This window comes from Balaenoptera acutorostrata, chromosome 16 (assembly GCF_949987535.1).
Source record: "Balaenoptera acutorostrata chromosome 16, mBalAcu1.1, whole genome shotgun sequence".
NCBI lineage: Eukaryota > Metazoa > Chordata > Mammalia > Artiodactyla > Balaenopteridae > Balaenoptera > Balaenoptera acutorostrata.
Window position 1 is genome coordinate 79943007 of NC_080079.1, and position 21350 is coordinate 79964356.

Sequence of the window (21350 nt, forward strand, 5' to 3'; positions counted from 1 at the left end):
TCTGAATCTGTGCTTTTCCCATGACGCTCTAGTCCTCACTGCCAATAACACGAGCACTACATTAGATAGAGAGATAGATAGGTAGGTAGGTAGGTAGGTAGGTAGATAGATAGATGGATAGATGGATAGATGGATAGATGGATGGGTGGATGGATAGATAAAAAGATGAATGGATGAATACATGGATGGATGGATTCACATTATATATATAATATACATGTATATATATATAACTTTTTATCATGTTACTTATGACGTGATTATCTTTTTGCCTAAAAGATAAAATAAACTTCCCAAAGGCAAGGAAGATAATTACACTTCTCTACATCCCACAAAGACACTAGTATATCATGCTTTCTACCTGTGCATTCCTTTGAAATAATTAAATGTAGAACATATTGGTAAAGAGACAGGTGTATTATGTCCCTCTCCTAGGAATTTTTCTATATCCCTTGTTCTATAGTCAGACTCTTTTTTAAATTTTTGTTCTTTAAGTTTGCTCCTAAGGTGAAACGTTTTACAAGAAGATATACTTAGAAAAGAAATGTGTCTAAAGGAAAATGAGAGCTCTATGATAATAGGATTGGGTGTAGCCCCTTCACAGCTTCCACTCTTAAACATCCTGTGCCTTATTGTTCTAGTTTAACATTAAGAACAATTCTCAGTTTGTCCATAATGGGTTAGGTTCTGGAGAACAAAGTTCTAATTTAGCACATCAGAGTGTGATTGCAGCGCTTATGTTCTTTGTTGGTAATTAGTACATGTTTTTTGTCCACTCTTGCTCATTAGAAAAACAGTTTGGGGTCTTATACACAGAAAGAACGGGTAGTTCTAGAGATAATAGGATCAGGGGGAAAATACCATTTTCTATTTTATACATCACTAAGAAACTGAAAGGAACATTAATTTCTCTAAAGACCATCCCTGCCTACATAGTTGAACACTGCCATCTATTCAATATATCATTAATCAATCTACTTTGACTGACTTCATTCTGAGCTTCAGTCTCACTGGAAGATCTATAAAATGATTTATAAAATCTGTAAAAATAATGTCAGCATGGAGTCTGTGCACACTCTGTGTTAGCCAGAACCGGGCTCAGCACTTCTGGACCAGAACCTTACTCATGTGACTGGGAGCCTGGAGCCAGCTTTGCCTGAAGTTAGCAAGACTCCGAATGCCTTAAAAGGGAAAGGTAGGATGAAAATAATTAAGCCCAATTTTCTTTCCCTTTTAAATGTTTCGTACTCTTTCTTTGTGTTCACTGTATTGAATTGGTTTCCTTGTTCCGTTTGTTTCAATCATCACGTTAAGCAGACTGTCATTCAGCTTCACTTAACAAAGTGGTATTTCTCTGCACCTTGCTGTTTCATTTGTTCCTGAAAGGGCCTCTCTTCTGCAGGTAGGCTTACTGAAATTCGTGATTGTTGAATATAAAGGACCAGACTCAGAGGTTTAATTAATTTTTTCTCAAAATTATTCAGGTCTTGATTTATCCATGTCACACAAGTTGATTCTGTGAAAATTGCTGTTGACTAAGAGATGAAAGGAGAAAAGTAGAGGATGAAAAGGAAAATGTAACAAAGATGCAGAAAGACATTACACAGAATCAGGAGATAAGGATGTGGAGAGGAAGTAGTTAAGGCAGACATCTACCGCTAACTAATATATTAATAATATCTTAATTAAACAAATACAATCCACTAGATGTTCAAAACGTTTTAAATAAAAAATTGCAGACTTATTCAAAAGTAGACAGAATAACATAATCAACCCACTGTGCTGACCATCTGCCTTCAGTAAGTAGCAGTACCTGGCCAGCTTATTTCTTTTCTGTGGCACCCTTTTCCCACAAACACTGGATTCCTTTAAAACAAATGTAAGACCTGTGTATTTCCTATTGTACCTAAATTAATATTTTAATATTAAAAATTACTTAAAACTATTTTAAGAGATCAGTTCTGATATTATAGAAGAATAAGAAACCAGGTAAAGTTAATTTTAATCTCAATATTATATTGAGATATAATGTATATACAATAACAAGCACTCACTTTTAGTACATATTTGGTTAAGGTTAAACAAATTTATCTACCATGTTATTACCACTAAATCAAGCTGTAGGACATTTCCATCACCACACAAAGTTCCTGTGTAGCCTTTCCTTGTCAATTGACATACCCTATCCCACGCCAATCCCAGGCAATCACTGTTCTGCTTTCTGATGCTTAGATTAGATTTCTTTTTTCTAGAGTTTTATAATAATTGAGTCCCACAGTATGCACTTTTATATCTGGCTTCTTTTGCTCAACATAATATTTTTGAGGTTTATACATGGTATTGTGAAATAGTATCAGTGATTCATCCCTTTTTATTGCATTGCATCCCTATTTAATTCCATTGTATGACAGTATCAAGATTTGCTTTCTCCATTTCATCTGATGGACATTTTTTTCCAGTTTGATTGTGAATGAAGTTGCTTTGCTATGAACGTTGATACACAAGTTTCTGTATAGACATATATTTTTATCTCTCTTGGGTAAATAGCTAGGAGTAAAATTGCTCAGCTACATTTTAAGCGTATATTTACCTATATAATAAACTGCAAAACGGTCTTCCAAAGTGGTTGTATCATTTTACATTTCCACCAGCAGTGTAAGAGAGTTACAGCTACCTCACATCCTTGCCAAGGTTACTATAATCAGTTGTTTTAATGGTGTCATGGCATCTAATTGTGGTTCTAATTTACATTTTCCTAGTAACTAACGTTGTTGAGCATCTTCTTCATAGGACTGCTGGACTCCTCAAACTTTGATCACCACTTCCTCAATTTAGTAAGGCAACCAAGCTGTGCTTGACTTCCGCTTCCTGTGCCCACTTTCCAGAAACCTCATCCAAACCAAGAGCCCAGATACAGGTTTCTCTTCTCTTCTTGGTTTCCCTTCTCTGTCATCACAGTCCTACACTACTTATCCAATTCCTCAAAATAGTTACTTCATTTATTATATTTTCTCGGGGTTTTGGGGGCATGGGGGGGGTGCCAGGGTATAGGTTATACTCCATCCCTGTACCCTGTCATGGCTAAAAGTGGAAATCCAAGTTAGTTTTCGAGAAAGAATTTTCTAGATTTTTTTAGTTTATCAAGGGTCAGCCTAGAAAATGCCAGTCATATATGGTGGAAAAACCCTTCAACTTATTACATCTAGGCTCACTCTCTGATATTAAGAGACTACAACACCAAGAAGGAAAAGGAAGACATGACCCCTTGCTGAGTCTGAGGAATTCTGCAAAACAAGAATGACGGTGGAAGCAGTCTAATAGGCGCCTCCCAACTTTCTCTCTTGGAGTTTCAGCCCAGAGAATGAGGACTGTATTTATGAGAAGGACATGTGTACCAAGACAGGCAACTATTTCATATGCAGCGTTCTGCCAGCATCATAGCAAACTTAGCAGTTCAGCCTGGTCAATCGGAGGAAAGCCTTGGAACTTACGTTCTGGTGTGGCATAGATAGGACCCCGGACAGCTGAAGGATGTGTCAGTGGTTCTGACCTGAGGGCTGCAGCACCCCAGGGCTGAACGTGCATTGCAGTCAGACGTCAGAGAAGGCTGCGCTGTCAGCGGGAGGTTGGATGAGGCTGAGTTAAACAGAAATGTCTACCAACTTTAATTGGTCAAGGAGTAACAAATGGTATACATGCCAGTGGCGAGCCTAATTCTAAATGTCAGCTGGGCTAGGAGCACCCAGATGGATAAGGAGCCCTGCCCCATAGGTCAAGGGAGATAGACTAAGTCATGTTTTGAGATGCAGAATGTTTCTTCTCTTCCTGAGTTTACTAAAGCCATACCCCACTCCACTGTGTGTGTGTGTGTGTGTGTGTGTGTGTGTGTGTGCGTGCGTGCGTGCGTGTTTGTTTAAAGAAAGAGTGGGAGAGGAAGGCTAATGGAAAGGCTGACTTATACCAAAGAGATTGAACAGTACTTGAATTACATTTAATTTTGCATTTCTCTTTATATGTAAATGTATAAACAACTGCCCCAGGGGAGAGGCAGGGGATGTGGTTTGTGAATTTCTAATGATTTGTGAGATTTACAGATTTCGGATGTTCCTTTGCTTTCTAAGAGCTATTGAGCCAGGAGATAGGCAATGTAGTTTTTCCACCTTAATCTCACTTCTAGAGGGTAGGAGATATTTTGGAGCAGCAAATGCTAGAAGTTTACTGCCTAAAACCAGGAATGAGACCACGACTAGAGAGAGATGAATAGATACCATCTGGGACAAATGATGAACACTTGCTAGTTCACCCTTGTTCTTACGTGAGACAGAAGCCAGTAGCCATGAGTTAGCTACTGTTTCTTCAAATGCACCTTCTCCTTGCCCTGGGAAGACTAAATGGCTTCCCAGGGATGGAGGAGACCCTGTTTGGGAGATGGGTGATGTCTTAAAGAAGAAAATGAAGAAATGGGAGATTCTGAGGCTCAGCCAATTTTCTTTAGCTTTTTTTTTTCCTTTAGAAAATGGGATAGAGGGAATGTAAGAAGGTGAAAGTTATGTTACAGTGTGGAAAAGACTGTTGATCATAGATTCATTTAAAATCACATGCATTAGCAATTATGTCAACAAATCTTAGTTTTGTAATCTAATCTTTCTGTGGACTGTCATTATAAGAAATTGATTTTCACCATTCTGTTAAAATATGCATATATATATTATCTCAGCGTCATACTAAGTATATCTCCTTCATCTCCTACCTCCTTCCTCCACTATCAAATACTTAACGATGTAACAAAATAATATTTTATGTGCTGGAGACCATTTAACCATGTAAACACATATTCCAAATATATATCATGTTTGTGGGTCTGTATTTTTATTCAGTAGGTATTTCAAATGAGTACAATTTTAAAGTATGAGAATGGGGTTAAGATTTTTTTAATGCATTCACAACTACTCTATCCTAGCACCACAATTTTCTTTATTCTGGTTACCTGGCTAGTATTTATTCACATATACATTTTGTACCTACTTATAATCAGAACATACAGTTTTCTATACCACTTTCTCTATATTGTGACTTAGTTATTACTTTATCGGCTACTTAATATACCGTGGAGTTAATATACAAACATTTTCTTAGATGCCCTGCTGTGGAATACACACATAGTTTCTGTTATTCACTAGTATTATGAATAATGCTACAATGAACATTTTCCTAATTTTGAATTGTTTCTTTGGGATAATTTGTGAGTGGGATTACTAGGTCCAAACATATGAATATATTTAAGGACCCTAAATATAGGTGTGGGTGAGATCGGTGATTCAGTGGGTTCTACATATGTATAATACCACCAAAATATATGAGTTTATCCATTGTTTTCCCAATAGTCTGATCTGCATTTTATTATTTATAATTGTAGCTAATGCGATCTGTGTCATTTTTAAAATTTTGGATTTGTTTGATTGCTATTGAGATTTTTAAATTTACATATTGCTTACTGTTTGAGAATTACTGTGGTTTTTTTGTTTGTTTGTTTTTAATAGGGAGCATTTTCTTTTTTCAAATTTTATTTATTTATTTTTTATTTATGGCTGTGTTGGGTCTTAGTTTCTGTGCGAGGGCTTTCTCCAGTTGCGGCAAGTGGGGGCCACTCTTCATCACGGTGCGTGGGCCTCTCACTATCGCGGCCTCTCTTGTTGTGGAGCACAGGCTCCAGACGCGCAGGCTCAGTAGTTGTGGCTCACGGGCCCAGTTGCTCCGCGGCACGTGGGATCCTCCCAGACCAGGACTCGAACCCGTGTCCCCTGCACTGGCAGGCAGACTCCCAACCACCGCGCCACCAGGGAAGCCCATTACTGTGGTTTTAATTAGGAAAATCACCTAAGTATCAGGCAAACATAGTTTCTGATCCCAGCTCAGGCCACTTCTTGTTGTGTATTAAGTAAATTAGCCTCTCAAAAGAAAAATAATTTCTTCATTTGTAAACTAGTGACGATGATATCTTCTTCCCAAGGTTGTTGAGACGATCAGATGGGTAATCAATGCCTGGTGTGTTAGTACCATAAGGGAAATAATTAATTGTCCTTCCCTCTGCCTGTACCTCCCTCGTCTCGTCTACCAATCCTCCTGCCCCGACTTCTTCTTGTATGCATTAAGCATCCAGGTTCTTTTGGTACAAATTTTCATAGAACCCGATTTCTCATTCCAGAGTTTACAGGGGCTAGTTGTCAGTTTCCTCTAGAGAACCAATTTCTATCGTGCCAGCAAATGCTGGATTATACAGCAAATTGCTGAGGTCAAATCTGTTGGATCCCATGAATCCCCTAAGTATTCATACAAACAAATGGGAAATACATTTGAAAAAATTTTTTTCCATAAATTACTCATTTTAGAATGTTGTATGTAGTCCAGTTTCTCTTTTAAATGACTTATCCAAGTTTTCTTCCATTAGGTTGCTCACAGGTATTTTCGATTCGTTTATTTGCTCCTACGTTTTGGTTTCAAATAATGCTTCTGCTTCATCTGCTCTCTGCTGCATGTCAAGAACAAGCTTACTTCTGTGGTAACAAGTGTGGTTTGTCAAGCAGCTGTAACACAAGATCATTGCTGGAAGTTGCATATGTGGATGATACTATCATTTGGATTTTGTCTGTCTTACATCCAGTGTCTGTATTCTAGGCATTATTGTTCATCTGTTGCCTGGAATTGGTTTCTATCTTGCGAGCCTCTGTAGCAGAAGCTGCCTTTTTAAGCAATCATGCTTCTTTAAAGCCAAAATAATTCCTAATATGTTGTAAGGTCTCAGAACATAGAGCAGGTGGGGCGGGGGCCACTCCTGTAGCAAGCATACAGTTTCTCAACTGGAAAAGCATTGAAAATAAAAACTTCTATCCTCTTTCATGAGGGCAAGGAGATTTCAGGGCTACCGAAAGACTTTCCAGTCTCTCACCTTCATGACGAGAAATTGAACTGAGTAAGATGTATTCTAAGCAGTTTCACTTCAGGAGTTTACAAGAGAAAAAGTGGGAGGAGAGAGAAGAAGAGGAAGGGAAAAAATCCTCTGCAATCTTTCCAACCTCAGCAACTATATTTCTCATCCTTTGGAGAATGCCACAGGCTCCTTTAGAGTTTTTCTTATATAAGCTATGTGTCATAGACAAGGTTTCTTCATTTTTGCATTACTAAACCTGCTTTTCCCCCATCTCCATGCTTTCTCTCCCCATTTTTACATGTTACAAATGAGTGCTGGCCTCCATTCCTCTCTGAATAGATGCACTAATTCCAACCTCTGCCTAGAGTTCAAAGCCCTTTTATCCACACCCTGCATCAGTAAAGTTATTAAAGTGCTGATGAAGTCAGAGGAAAGAACCACCAGGCCTGAGAGAGGCTCATATGTAACAGTTACATCCACAGAGGGCATTTGAGGATCAGAGCTGGATGTAGACAGAATCACCAGTTTCTCCACGGTTGCTGGGCAGTACACAGTCGCCAGCCTTACCTTCAGTATGGCCACACGGAGAAGTCTTTTATTAAAGATATCAAAATCCAGGAGGTGAAAACATGGGGAATTAATCACAATTTTTCTACCCCACGCTTGACTTCCTGAAATTGGAAACAGGAAAGGTGATCGTGGCAGCAATTTGGTTGTGCCCGGAGTCCGCAGGGCAGTGCAATCGGGAAAGCACACATCATGAAATAGGACAGAGACTGGCATGTCCGTACCACATGCCACACGCACCTCTCCCTGCACAGAGAGGGCACTGGACTGGTCTACACGAATCACTTTTTTTTTTTCCAATTGTATGAAGTTTTTTTTAAGTGTTTTTATTTTTTATTTTTATTGAATATAGTTGATTTACGATTCAGGTGTACAGCAAAGTGATTCAGTTATATATATATATACATATACACACACATATATGTATGTAACTTCAGATTCTTTTCCATTATAGGTTATTACAAGATACTGAGTAGAGTTCCCTGTGCCATACAGTAGGTCCTTGTTTATCTACTTTATATGTGGTAATGTGTATCTGTTAGTCCCAAATTCCCAATTTATCCCTCCCCCACCTTCGTTTTGGTAACCATACGTTTGTTTCCTATGTCTGTGAGTCCGCTTCTGTTTTGTAAATAAGTATATTACTCAGTCATAAAAAAGAATGAAATAATGCCATTTGCAGCAACGTGGATGGACCCAGAGATGATCGTACTAAGTGAAGTAAGTTAGAGAAAGACAAATCCCACATGACATCCCATATATGCGGAATCTGAAAAAATGATACAGATGAACTTACACCAGTTATTTTCAGGTCTTGGGCAGGCCCCTCAATCTTGTGAGGCCAGGATGAGATGACGTGTGTAGAGGAGCTTGGGAATAGGTTCAGCTTCTATACAATTATTGGAGTGGGTGCTTTTGTTTGCACCGCTGTGCCGTGGACTGATTTACAGCCCTTTAAATCTGTAAAAGGATGTTCTGCCATTTCCTTTGTGCGTGTTCTGTTCCCTCACATTATTGTAGGCCCGATATAAGGCAGCTTTCAGAACATGCCGTTCTGCCTCACAGCTTCCTGTGTTTGAGCATGCTGCCTGAATAACACCCTTCTCCTCCCTCACCCCCGCTTCGCCGGCATATCTCACTCTTCTCCTCAACATTCAAGGCTCCGCTTGAAGACCCTCTGCTCGGTGACGCCACCCCTGTACCCTGTCTGCATTGTGAACACAATGACTTAGTCCTCAGGGTTGATGAGGGTCCAACGTGGCCTTTCCCACTTGAGTGGACTTGGGTTTTTTGAAGGCAGGACCAAGTCCAATTCATTTTCTCAACCCAATATCTGGTTCATGTTATTCACTCAGTAAATATTGATCAAAATGGTGAGTGAATGTCAAATACTTGTTGCCATGAAATAAATTGTACTAGTCAGGTGAGTGGTTCTTCGCTAATTCGCTATGAAACTTGTGAAGGAAACTCAACACTTAGCTTTCTATATGTGTTTTAAATATATGTGCCTTATGTGCATATTTTAATGGGGACGCTTAGAAAGTACTCCCAGTTATTGGAAGTATCAACCTGAGAACATGTGACCATATGACAGAGTCTACGAGATGTGGCATCTCGTGGAAAAGTAGGATACACAGGTCATTGTTTCCCCAGTAACTGCCGTGGATCACTCCTGCAGCAGGATGCTAACAGGTCTTGTGGAATGAAAGGGTTTCTTTTTTTTAATATATTTATTTATTTATTTATTTATTTATTTATTTTTTAATTAATTAATTTATTTTTGGCTGTGTTGGGTCTTCGTTTCTGTGCAAGGGCTTTCTCTAGTTGCGGCAAGCGGGGTCCACTCTTCATCACGGTGCGCGGGCCTCTCACTATCACGGCCTCTCTTGTTGCGGAGCACAGGCTCCAGACGCGCAGGCTCAGTAGTTGTGGCTCACGGGCCCAGTTGCTCTGCGGCATGTGGGATCTTCCCAAATCAGGGCTCGAACCCGTGTCCCCTACATTGGCAGGCAGATTCTCAACCACTGCGCCACCAGGGAAGCCCCTATGTATTTATTTATGGCTGTGCTGGGTCTTCGTTTCTGTGCGAGGGCCCTCTCCAGTTGCGGCAAGCGGGGGCCACTCCCCATCACGGTGTGCAGGCCTCTCACTGTTGCAGCCTCTCCCGTTGTGGAGCACAGTCTCCAGACGCGCAGGCTCAGCAGTTGTGGCCCACGGGCCTAGTTGCTCCGCGGCATGTGGTATCCTCCCAGACCAGGGCTCGAACCCGCGTCCCCTGCATTGGCAGGCAGACTCTCAACCACTGCGCCACCAGGGAAGCCCCAAAAGTGTTTCTTGATGAAGTCCATTTGGGGAAAGTCTGGGGTAAATCTCCATTTATGAAATCTATCATTTAATTAAAATGCCATTTCACAATCAAGTGATCCAAGTATCCTACTTCTTCTTTTATCTTGTTTTAGATTTATTTACTCCTTCTTTATTTGTTTGGTTTTCAGCTTTTGTGGTGACATGGCATCTGGTTTTTTTCTACAAAGAAAGTTCAGCACACAGCACAGTCCTTGATACATTGGATTGGTTTGATGATCCTACCTGGAACAGGTACATAAAAGCTTCAATGTTTGCTTACCCATCCTTTGAATCATACCTAGGGATGTATATCCATTTCTGCTTTTCTTGTTGTTGACTGAGGATGAAATTTGTTCTGGAGAGTAAAATTCACGTGTCAGAGAGGACCTTTGTCTTTTCTACTTAGCGTATGTGTTTATAGTATGACCTACAAGACTCCCCAAGACCCTTCATTTCCTTTGTTATGGGGTTAATACAAATTAAGAATACATTCATGCCAGTAGAGAGAGGAAATTCCATGCTCATATGGTTCTGAAACTAATAAGATTTAATATACAACTCTCTGGAACTCAAGTATATGAAATATGACAGATCTCCTGGTATGTTTATAAATATAGTATCTGTACCTCAAAAGTCTAACAGAAGGATGTAAACTTTTTTTTCCAAAATTAGTTCAGTCTTAGACAAAATTGAGTACCAAATTATGAACTAAATGGGAATTAATTAATGATCCTTTGATCCTCTTAGGTTTTGTGACAAGTACTCCCTTGGTATAATATATTATGACATAAATATGACATAAAACCAAAAAGAAATACAGTATTTGAAAGTTTCATTGTTTAATGAATACTCTTGAAGGGAATATTCTGAAATTAAATTCTCATGAGATATAAGCCTTGTAGCTCCTGATTTAATTCAATTCAGACTGCTTTGATGACCTCAAGAAACAGGCAACATCTCGAATAAACAACCTAACCTTGCACCTAAAGCAATTAGAGAAAGAAGAACAAAAAAACCCCAAAGCCAGCAGAAGGAAAGAAATTATAAAGATCAGGTCAGAAATAAATGAAAAAGAAATGAAGGAAACAATAGCAAAAATCAATGAAACTAAAAGCTGGTTCTTTGAGAAGATAAACAAAATTGATAAACCATTAGCCAGACTCATCAAGAGAAAAAGGGAGAAGACTCAGATCAATAGAATTAGAAATGAAAAAGGAGAAGTAACCATTGACACTGCAGAAATACAAAAGATCATGAGAGATTACTACAAGCAACTATATGCCAATAAAATGGACAACCTGGAAGAAATGGACAGATTCTTAGAAATGCACAAACTGCCGAGACTGAACCAGGAAGAAATAGAAAATATGAACAGACCAATCACAAGCACTGAAATTGAAACTGTGATTAAAAACCTTCCAACAAACAAAAGCCCAGGACCAGATGGCTTCACAGGCGAATTCTATCAAACATTTAGAGAAGAGCTAACACCTATCCTTCTCAAACTCTTCCAAAATATTGCAGAGGGAGGAACACTCCCCAACTCATTCTACGAGGCCACCATCACCCTGATACCAAAACCAGACAAAGATGTCACAAAGAAAGAAAACTACAGGCCAATATCACTGATGAACATAGATGCAAAAATCCTCAACAAAATACTAGCAAACAGAATCCAACAGCACATTAAAAGGATCATACACCATGATCAAGTGGGGTTTATCCCAGGAATGCAAGGATTCTTCAATATACGCAAATCAATCAATGTGATACACCATATTAACAAATTGAAGGAGAAAAACCATATGATCATCTCAATAGATGCAGAGAAAGCTTTTGACAAAATTCAACACCCATTTATGATAAAAGCCCTGCAGAAAGTAGGCATAGAGGGAACTTTCCTCAACATAATAAAGGCCATATATGACAAACCCACAGCCAACATTGTCCTCAATGGTGAAAAACTGAAACCATTTCCACTAAGATCAGGAACAAGACAAGGTTGCCCACTCTCACCACTATTATTCAACATAGTTCTGGAAGTCCTAGCCACAGCAATCAGAGAAGACAAAGAAATAAAAGGAATCCAAATCGGAAAAGAAGAAGTAAAGCTGTCACTATTTGCAGATGACATGATACTATACATAGAGAATCCTAAAGATGCTACCAGAAAACTCCTAGAGCTAATCAATGAATTTGGTAAAGTAGCAGGATACAAAATTAATGCACAGAAATCTCTTGCATTTCTATACACTAATGATGAAAAATCTGAAAGTGAAATTAAGAAAACACTCCCATTTACCATTGCAACAAAAAGAATAAAATATCTAGGAATAAACCTACCTAAGGAGACAAAAGACCTGTATGCAGAAAATTATAAGACACTGATGAAAGAAATTAAAGATGATACAAATAGATGGAGAGATATACCATGTTCCTGGATTGGAAGAATCAACATTGTGAAAATGTCTCTACTACCCAAAGCAATCTACAGATTCAATGCAATCCCTATCAAACTACCACTGCCATTTTTCACAGAACTAGAACAAAAAATTTCACAATTTGTATGGAAACACAAAAGACCCCGAATAGCCAAAGCAATCTTGAGAACGAAAAACGGAGCTGGGGGAATCAGGCTCCCTGACTTCAGTCTATATTACAAAGCTTCAGTAATCAAGACAGTTTGGTATTGGCACAAAAACAGAAATATAGATCAATGGAACAGGATAGAAAGCCCAGAGATAAACCCACACACATATGGTCAACTTATCTTTGATAAAGGAGGCAAGCATATACAGTGGAGAAAAGACAGCCTCTTCAATAAGTGGTGCTGGGAAAATTGGACAGGAACATGTAAAAGTATGAAACTAGAACACTCCCTGACACCATGCACAAAAATAAACTCAAAATGGATTAAAGACCTAAGTGTAAGGGCAGACACTATCAAACTCTTAGAGGAAAACATAGGCAGAACACTCTATGACATACATCACAGCAAGATTCTTTTTGACCCAGCTCCCAGAGAAATGGAAATAAGAACACAAATAAACAAATGGGACCTAATGAAACTGAAAAGCTTTTGCACAGCAAAGGAAACCATAAACAAGACCAAAAGACAACCCTCAGAATGGGAGAAAATATTTGCAAATGAAGCAACTGACAAAGGATTAATCTCCAAGATTTACAAGCAGCTCATGCAGCTCAATAACAAAAAAACGAACAACCCAATCCAAAAATGGGCAGAAGATCTAAATAGACATTTCTCCAAAGAAGATATACAGATGGCCTACAGACACATGAAAGAATGCTCAACATCATTAATCATTAGAGAAATGCAAATCAAAACTACAATGAGATATCATCTCACACCGGTCAGAATGGCCATCATCAAAAAATCTAGAAACAATAAATGCTGGAGAGGGTGTGGAGGAAAGGGAACACTCTTGCACTGTTGGTGGGAATGTAAATTGATACAGCCACTATGGAGAACAGTATGGAGGTTCCTTAAAAAACTACAAATAGAACTACCATACGACCCAGCAATCCCACTACTGGGCATATACCCTGAGAAAACCATAGGTCAAAAAGAGTCATGTACCAAAATGTTCATTGCAGCTCTATTTACAATAGCCAGGACATGGAAGCAACCTAAATGTCCATCGACAGATGAATGGATAAAGAAGATGTGGCACATATATACAATGGAATATTACTCAGCCATAAAAAGAAATGAAATGGAGGTATTTGTAATGAGGTGGATGGAGTTAGAGTCTGTCATACAGAGTGAAGTAAGTCAGAAAGAGAAAAACAAATACAGTATGCTAACACATATATATGGAATCTAAGGGAAAAAAAAAAAAAAGGCCATGAAGAACCTAGTGGCAAGACGGGAATAAAGACACAGACCTACTAGAGAATGGACTTGAGGATATGGGGAGGGGGTGGGGTGAGATGTGACAGGGTAAGAGAGTGTCATGGACATATATACACTACCAAATGTAAAATAGATAGCTAGTGGGAAGCAGCCGCATAGCACAGGGAGATCAGCTCGGTGCTTTGTGACCACCTAGAGGAGTGGGATGGGGAGGGTGGGAGGGAGGGAGATGCAAGAGGGAAGAGAAATGGGAACATATTGTATATGTATAACTGATTCACTTTGTTATAAAGCAGATGCTAACACACTATTGTAAGGCAATTATACTTAAATAAAGATGTTTGAAAAAAAAAAAAAAGACTGCTTTGATGAGTACTCTGTGTGTGTGTGTGTGTGTGTGTGTGTGTGTGTGTGTTGTGTGTGTGTGTGGTATTTTATCACTAACAGATACTTTATTACAAGATTCATTGCTTTATTGTATTCCACTTTCAAAATATTGTTGGGAATGTGGTAGACTTGTTGAAATTCTGGTATGTATTTAGAAAAGTGTCCGATGTATATAAATTGTATTTTCAAAAGTAAAACTTTATAACAGCTCCCCTGCCCACCCCCTTCCCCCAAAAAAGTCTGCTGAAAACCACATTTGAGAAGTAGCACAGACCTGAGACTTAATCAGATATAAGACCTAGCTCTACTCCTTAACCCATAACCTTGGAAAAACGTGTTATGCTTCCCTAGAAAGGGGGAGGGAGGGAGAGAAGGAGGGAGAAAATAAATTCACAATTGCAGTGCACCAAATACTCCAGGTCACCTTTATTCTTAATGAGGTATCAAGTAGTTAATCGATGTGTTTCCAGGAGTCTCCAGAGAATTTCACTCCTACATTCTGTGACAGTCTGAAATCCATAATTAGAGTTTAACCTCCCTGATTTAAGGCAGAAGTCGCGACTGGTCGCCTGAATGTTAGGGCTATCTTAGGTTGTTTATTTTATAGTTTTGGTGGGGTTTTTTTGGCCTACACAAAATTGATACACATGTGTTTAAAAAATTGCCAAATCGAAAACATCAGGAGAGTTCACACTCAAATCTGGGCTTCCAGTCTTCTTTTCCTCTGGAAATTGCACTACAAGTAAACTAGTTACTCATCTGCCACAATTCTAGTTGTCATACAAATTACCTCCCTCGTCTTAACCTCTCCACGTCGAATCCATCAAGTCCTCCAAAGCCTTGCTGGGACCCAGTGGTTCTCAACCCTCGCTGTGAAAAGGTCATTTTCTGAGAGCTCAGGCTGCAGCCAGAAAATTAAGCCAATAGCTCTGAGGGTGGAGCTGGGGTTCAGAACTGTAGAAAGCTCTTCAGATGATTCTGATGTGCAGCTGAGGCTCCGAACCCCTGACCTAACATCTTCATGTCTCTATGTCAAAGGCCATGCCCCCAGTCCAAGTCACATTCACCACTTTCTGGTCTCAACCGTCTTCCACTGTCATCCCTAAATCACCTTCTCATTTCTATTCTTGTCCCTGTTCAATCTCATCTTCACCCAACTGCCAGAGTCATTGTTTTTGGATAGAAACATATCTGGTCAATGCCTGGCTTAAAGCTCTTCAATAATAATAGCAGTAATGATATCAACTGATGATGATCATTGATACCTTGGTTGAATAAAGAATCTGAGTTGAGGCTTTGTTGAAGGATCAAGTCACTGAGACATTAAGTATCAGAAGCAAATGGGGGAAAGGGCACAAAAGGTGTGACTGAAGGTACCAAGGAAATTTTATTCCATTTCCACAGGGGGCCTGTTGCCTAATATGACAATACCTTCCCCTTGCCTGCTCCTCCAGGTAGTGACGCTTAGGCCAGAAGCATTGCTGACTTCTACAGATTGCCATCCAGTCCGTGTCCTGATGTCACACTACTATTAGGAGCGAGGGGATTTTATAGTTTGGCAGTGACATTATTGTAAGATTAATGTTCGAGCACAGCTACCAAAGTTTATTAAATGTCACTCCTTCGTAGTTGCATGATTCACCCAGCAAAATAAGTTGATGCTAGTAAATTTTTAGGCAGAATAACTGAATTAGGGATGTGTGTTTGTCGGGGTTGGTAGTTAAACCTGGGATCATATCTCTTGCCTGTCTGACATATAGTTCCTCCTTTTCACCAACACAAAACGTAAATCCAATTATTTATTTGAGCTGCAGTGGAGACTTTGTTTCTCAAAATGGCTGTGTAATGACTGTATAGACCATAGAGGTAGTTACTGAAGTCTTTCCTTTAGACTCCAACCACCCATAACTGGAGACGGTGAGCCTCCCATTGGAAGGGAAGAAGATAAGGTGTCATCAGAAAGTTTTCATCAAAGACACCTTCTGACATACTGTGATGTTATTTTATTCAGAGTTTAAAAATAAACCAGTAAATGCAATCTTCTTTGAAGCTGAGTGGAAACTTGGGTCCATGTCAGCACTCCTTATGTACAACATAATCAACTTTATTTCGTACTGGTGACATTTTTTTCCTTCAATATAAAACCATCACTGTTTTACAGTTGACATTATAAAAAGTTCAAGAATCTGTGTTAAGACAAAAATGTGCCTCCGATGTTCAGGTAATGGAGACCAATAAAGATGTTGAAAACTCTGTTACCTAGGTATTAAATTAATGCATGAAGAACAGCTATCTCCTTTACCTTAGGGGACCTAATTTACCCAAATAATATGTCTGGGCAGAGCTATCCTACATTTAAGGAAACAGTTGATATTTTCAGCTCTCTCCTAAATATTTATTTTGGGGGACAATGGAGAACAAAATACACAGAGAGGCACAAGCACATATATACTGAGCATCCCTAGACACACTACAGGATAGTGCTTATTGACAAGATGCCTTTGTATTTCCTTTGGGGATTGGCCTTGCATATAATTCTTCTCTGTGCTGAATAGAGTTGTAATAAGGCCAGAGATTCTTCTCATGTCATTTTAGGAATTTCTTTGAAAGGATTCAGGCAGGGATGTCCATTATGTTTTAGGGTTCTACATTAGTATAGACAAAGCTTTTCCAGTAAGATAAATCCATTTTTCTAAATTCTTTATATCACTGAGTGCCTGGGATCTGGACAGAGGAAGATTAAAAATCTCTCTAAAATCTACCATATTGCCACCACATGAAACAGCTATTGAGAGGGAAATTAATAGTGTCTGAAATGAACCTTGGGTTAAGCATACTTCACTTTGCATTTTCTACTATTTTTTTCACTTGCCATTAACTCCCTTTAATCAGAGAGGTTCCCTGAATTAATTAGGATTAATTTTTCAAATCTAATATAAAAGATAAATGTATCCTATATTTATTATAGGGCAGGAACAATATGGACGCTGAGTTGATTGTGAAGATCTGTGTTATGTTATAGTAATACATCAGACGGCTCCAAAAATATACATGTTTGTCATAGACATTTACTATTGTATCAGACTTTTTCTTATTCCCATCATTATTCTAGCACTTTGTGTTGACTTTTAAGAGTGAACATTTTGGAACAAAAGATACATTCTTCCAGGATCCTCCATGCTTGAACAATATTAGACTTTAGAAAATATTTGTGAAATGAATGATGAATAATTCAAATGCATTTTAATCTCAGACACAAGCAGATGAAATTATACCAAAGCTAGGAACTGACTTAGCCAATGAACTGAATATATAAAATAATGACCAATAAAAATGGTAATTCATCAGATCAGATATTATATCTGGGATGCTCTGTGGAATCAGAGAGATGGGCATCATTTTTAAAGGATTTGGACAAAGTCAATGGGCCAGCAAATCTAATATTTTGGTGAGCAGCTCACCCTGATTTCATTAAGGCGTGGCTCTTCACTTCCCTCTTCTCCTTCACCAGTATTTTCATCTTTAAAATCTTTTTTTTTTTAACCTGTCATGTTAAGGGGACATTCTAGTCTAAAGACTCCTGATTGAGGTGCCTTATCTTTAAAAACTTTGCTAGGGGCTTGTGGGACATTAAGAGGTAAAACACTATAAGCATTTCTGCACTTGTGAATAATTGAACAGAGTCTAATGTTGTCTGATCAGGTAATAATGCTACCCAAGTAAACTCTCTAGGAAGTACTAGAATCATTCTTATGCCTCCATCTACTTACCTATTAAATCTCTGACTTTTCTTGGCAAAGCTCAAAGCCAATTAAAGTCCCATATGCTTTACATTGCTTCGCTTTTGCATTTTAGAAAAAGAGTAGATGGTCCAAATGGATGTGATGATCTTATCAGCCAACTGTAATATAAGCCCTTCATACATAAAATTATGTTTCTCGGAAGAATGTGAAATTTCACTTTGAAATTATATTGCGTTCTTAGTATCACAACATACTGTGCCTCAGGGATAAATAATTTCATATATTTAGGATCCCTAAATTATATTCCTATATTGGAGAGATATTTAAAACAAATTATTTTACTTTATCTGAATATTAATAATATGATCAATGATAACTTTGATTACAAGTATTCTGAAATTGGGAACTTTCCCATATTTAACTTAGCCATCTTAATGTTCAAACATATTTCTCTTTATATTATTAATTTTTTTTCTTTAAACATTTTCATTCTCTACTGTTCACTTGTTTGTATTGATGTGTCTGTACTCTGCTTTTTTTACCCCCAAAAAATACCTTAGATAGATTATAAAAAGAATAAAACCTAATAATTATCAACGAAATAGAAAATTAAGGCAGAACAAATATAAATAAAACTGTAGAATCAACTGAGAAATCAATATCAGTCACAGTTAGGCAGACCCTAGGGACCAACAGTTGCTGCTGTTGGTCATCAGACATGACTCTGGGTTTACTGGGGGCTAAAGCAAAATATTGTTGGGCAATTCTGCTATCTGAAAAAGGTATATTTGCCTAACATTGAAATATTCATTCTGTAAAAAGAGAAATTACACATCTGATAGGAATGGAGGGGCAAAGAGTGCTTATGATACTATGGGAACACTGGACTAATATTTGAGGATTACTGATGTAGGAATGAGATACAGCTGTCCTGAACCATGTGTGTCTATCATCAGCCCCTTTTTATTTATGTTTGTAGTCATGCTTCAGCTGATGGTTGAAAGAAAACCATTGAAGTCAGAATTTTATGTATTTTATTCCATTGGCCTTTGAACCTCTCTGTGCTCAGAGGTCTTGATTTTGTTTTCTGTTCTCTACCACTATCAACACTAAATTTTAAATGATGTTTTATGAAATCAAGTAGAAGCTAGAGTTGAAAAATTGTTGACTAGGGTCTCATAAAAGTGGAGTTAGTTTTCTTGAGTTAAATCCTGTAGTTTATTTCCCTTGGCATAAAATTACGTGTTTGCCTAACACTGTTTTTATTTGTGATATTGGCTACTACTGGATATGTGTATTTTTTTTAACATCTTTATTGGAGCATAGTTGCTTTACAATGTTTTGTTAGTTTCTGCTGTATAACAAAGTGAATCAGCTATATGCATACATATATCCCCGTATCCCCTCCCTCTTGTATCTCCCTCCCACCCTCCCTATTCCACCCCTCTAGGTGGTCACAAAGCACTGAGCTGATCTCCCTGTGCTATGCAGCTGCTTCCCACTAGCTATCTATTTTACATTTGGTAGTGTATGCTATGTGTATTTTTAATTTGTTACTCTTCGAGCTTTTGGGGGGGAAAAAAAGACAAGTGTTTATATTTTCTTTGACTGAGACCATTGAACAAAGAGAAGTAAAGTGCTACTTATTTTCCTAGGCAGCAACTTGTTGGATTCATGGCACAAGCTTTATATCATTGTCCTAATCTTGAAATCTACCCCATTTTAAATCTTCTATCAAATCCTTTGCAATATGAAAATTGTTGTGATTAATCCTCATAAAAGCATGACACACAATTTAATCATTTTTAAAAGTAAAAAAGGGGATCATATTTTGCAAGCATCATTCTATAAGATAAAAAGGGAGTTGGGAATGCCTACACATGGATTCTGGCCTTAAAAGATTGAAGACTCATTTTCATTTTGGAAAACCAGTAGAGATCTATAAAAAAAGATGAGTCATTAATTTAAAAAAGCTTCTCCTCCTGGTAAATTAATTATATATTAACATATAGCTTATTTCCAAGTACCACATTATAAACTACACACAGTTTTCAAACAATGGTGGCAAATTGAAGCAAGTAATGAGTGGCCAAAATCTCAACTTAATGTTCGTCTTCCACGAGTTACCTATGACTTTGAGCATATTCTTAACTTCTGGTTGCAGTACATTTATTTCCTGTTTAGAAAAAAAAGATAAAGACATTTGAGAGCCTGTCTCAGAGTTGTAAACAAAATATCACCATGGTGGTTCTGAAAGCTATCCTTCTGGGACGTTTTTTCAACTAATAAAAACCATTTTAATCTAAACTGATTATGTACAGTGCAAAACAATTAACACAATTGAGTTTCCCCTTTAATGTGCTGGACCATCTCACATTTACAAGGCACTGTCATGGTCCAGTCCCTGTGTGAGTGCCCGAACACATATGTTTACTTCAGAATCTCTTATTTAATCTTCAGAGTAGCCCTGTGAGATAAGTAATATCCTCACTTTACATGTAACAAAGAAAAATGGGTTACAGAAAAATTATGTCATGAGTCATTCCTGTCTAATTACTAAGAAGGATAAACTGTGATAACCGGAACTTTTCCTCTCTTAATGCAAAACCCTTTTCCTCTAAATCAGTGCTTCTCAATCAGGGTGATTTTGTCCCATAGGGGAACATCGGGCAATGTCTGGAACCATGTTTGGTTTTCATAACTGAGAGGGGAACTCAGTTGGTTTCACGACTGAGTTTCTATGCAAGCTCGTATAAGCTACTCTCTTCCATGCGTCCTACGTATGCTCCACATTCCACTGTCTTACTGTTTCCTCGGAATTATACAAACACTGTGCTTGCACCTACTCATCATTCTGCCTGGAGTACCCTGAACCCCCTTTCCTGACAAATGTGTATTCATCTTCAAGACCCAGATGAAATCTCACCAGAATGCTGATGTCTTTCCCCATGCCCTGCTCATCTTCTCCCCAGGCAGAGTTAAGTTCACCACGTTCTTTCCCCAACCCCTCCCTTCGTGGTTACCCAGCACTTATGGCTCTGTATTGCAACTTGTTGATTTCCTTGATTGTTTACCCCTGAGACTGAGTTCCTTGAGGACTGGTACCCCCATCGTATTCATCATAGTATTCCTTAATGGCAGTGCAAAACAGTCACTAAAAAAATGCTTTATTGTGTATTGAATAAATGCTAAGTGATCCATGAATCCCTCTTGATTTATCGTTCCCTTGCAGCTAGGGAAATGATGGAATAAATTAATTTGCCCAAGCATCCAAAAAGATTAGCAGTGAGTTTCATTAACTTGAGCTTTCACACTCTCACCCTTTTCTAGTTGTAAAAAAGTCCAAATAGAGAAAAATGTAATGTTTTAGAAGGTGACTCCTAAAACTTTAACACCTTTAAAAGATGTAGTGTCATTCAAATTCCTCTACTTATTAATATAAGTACTTAGAAAAAATTTAAGATATTAAAATATTCTCTTAAGAAAAGAAGCTATCACTTAAGGT

At 38.2% G+C, this 21350-nt stretch overlaps 1 protein-coding gene across 1 annotated transcript in view; it reads left to right on the plus strand.

The window, feature by feature from the left end:
- The window catches only part of CHRM3 (cholinergic receptor muscarinic 3), a 523518-nt gene that overhangs the window by 260847 nt on the left and 241321 nt on the right, over window positions 1–21350 (plus strand). Inside the window, exon 4 of the mRNA XM_007170796.2 lies at window positions 9991–10093. The gene's annotated coding sequence lies outside the window, so the exon portion shown is untranslated. The remainder of the gene's footprint in view (window positions 1–9990; window positions 10094–21350) is intronic.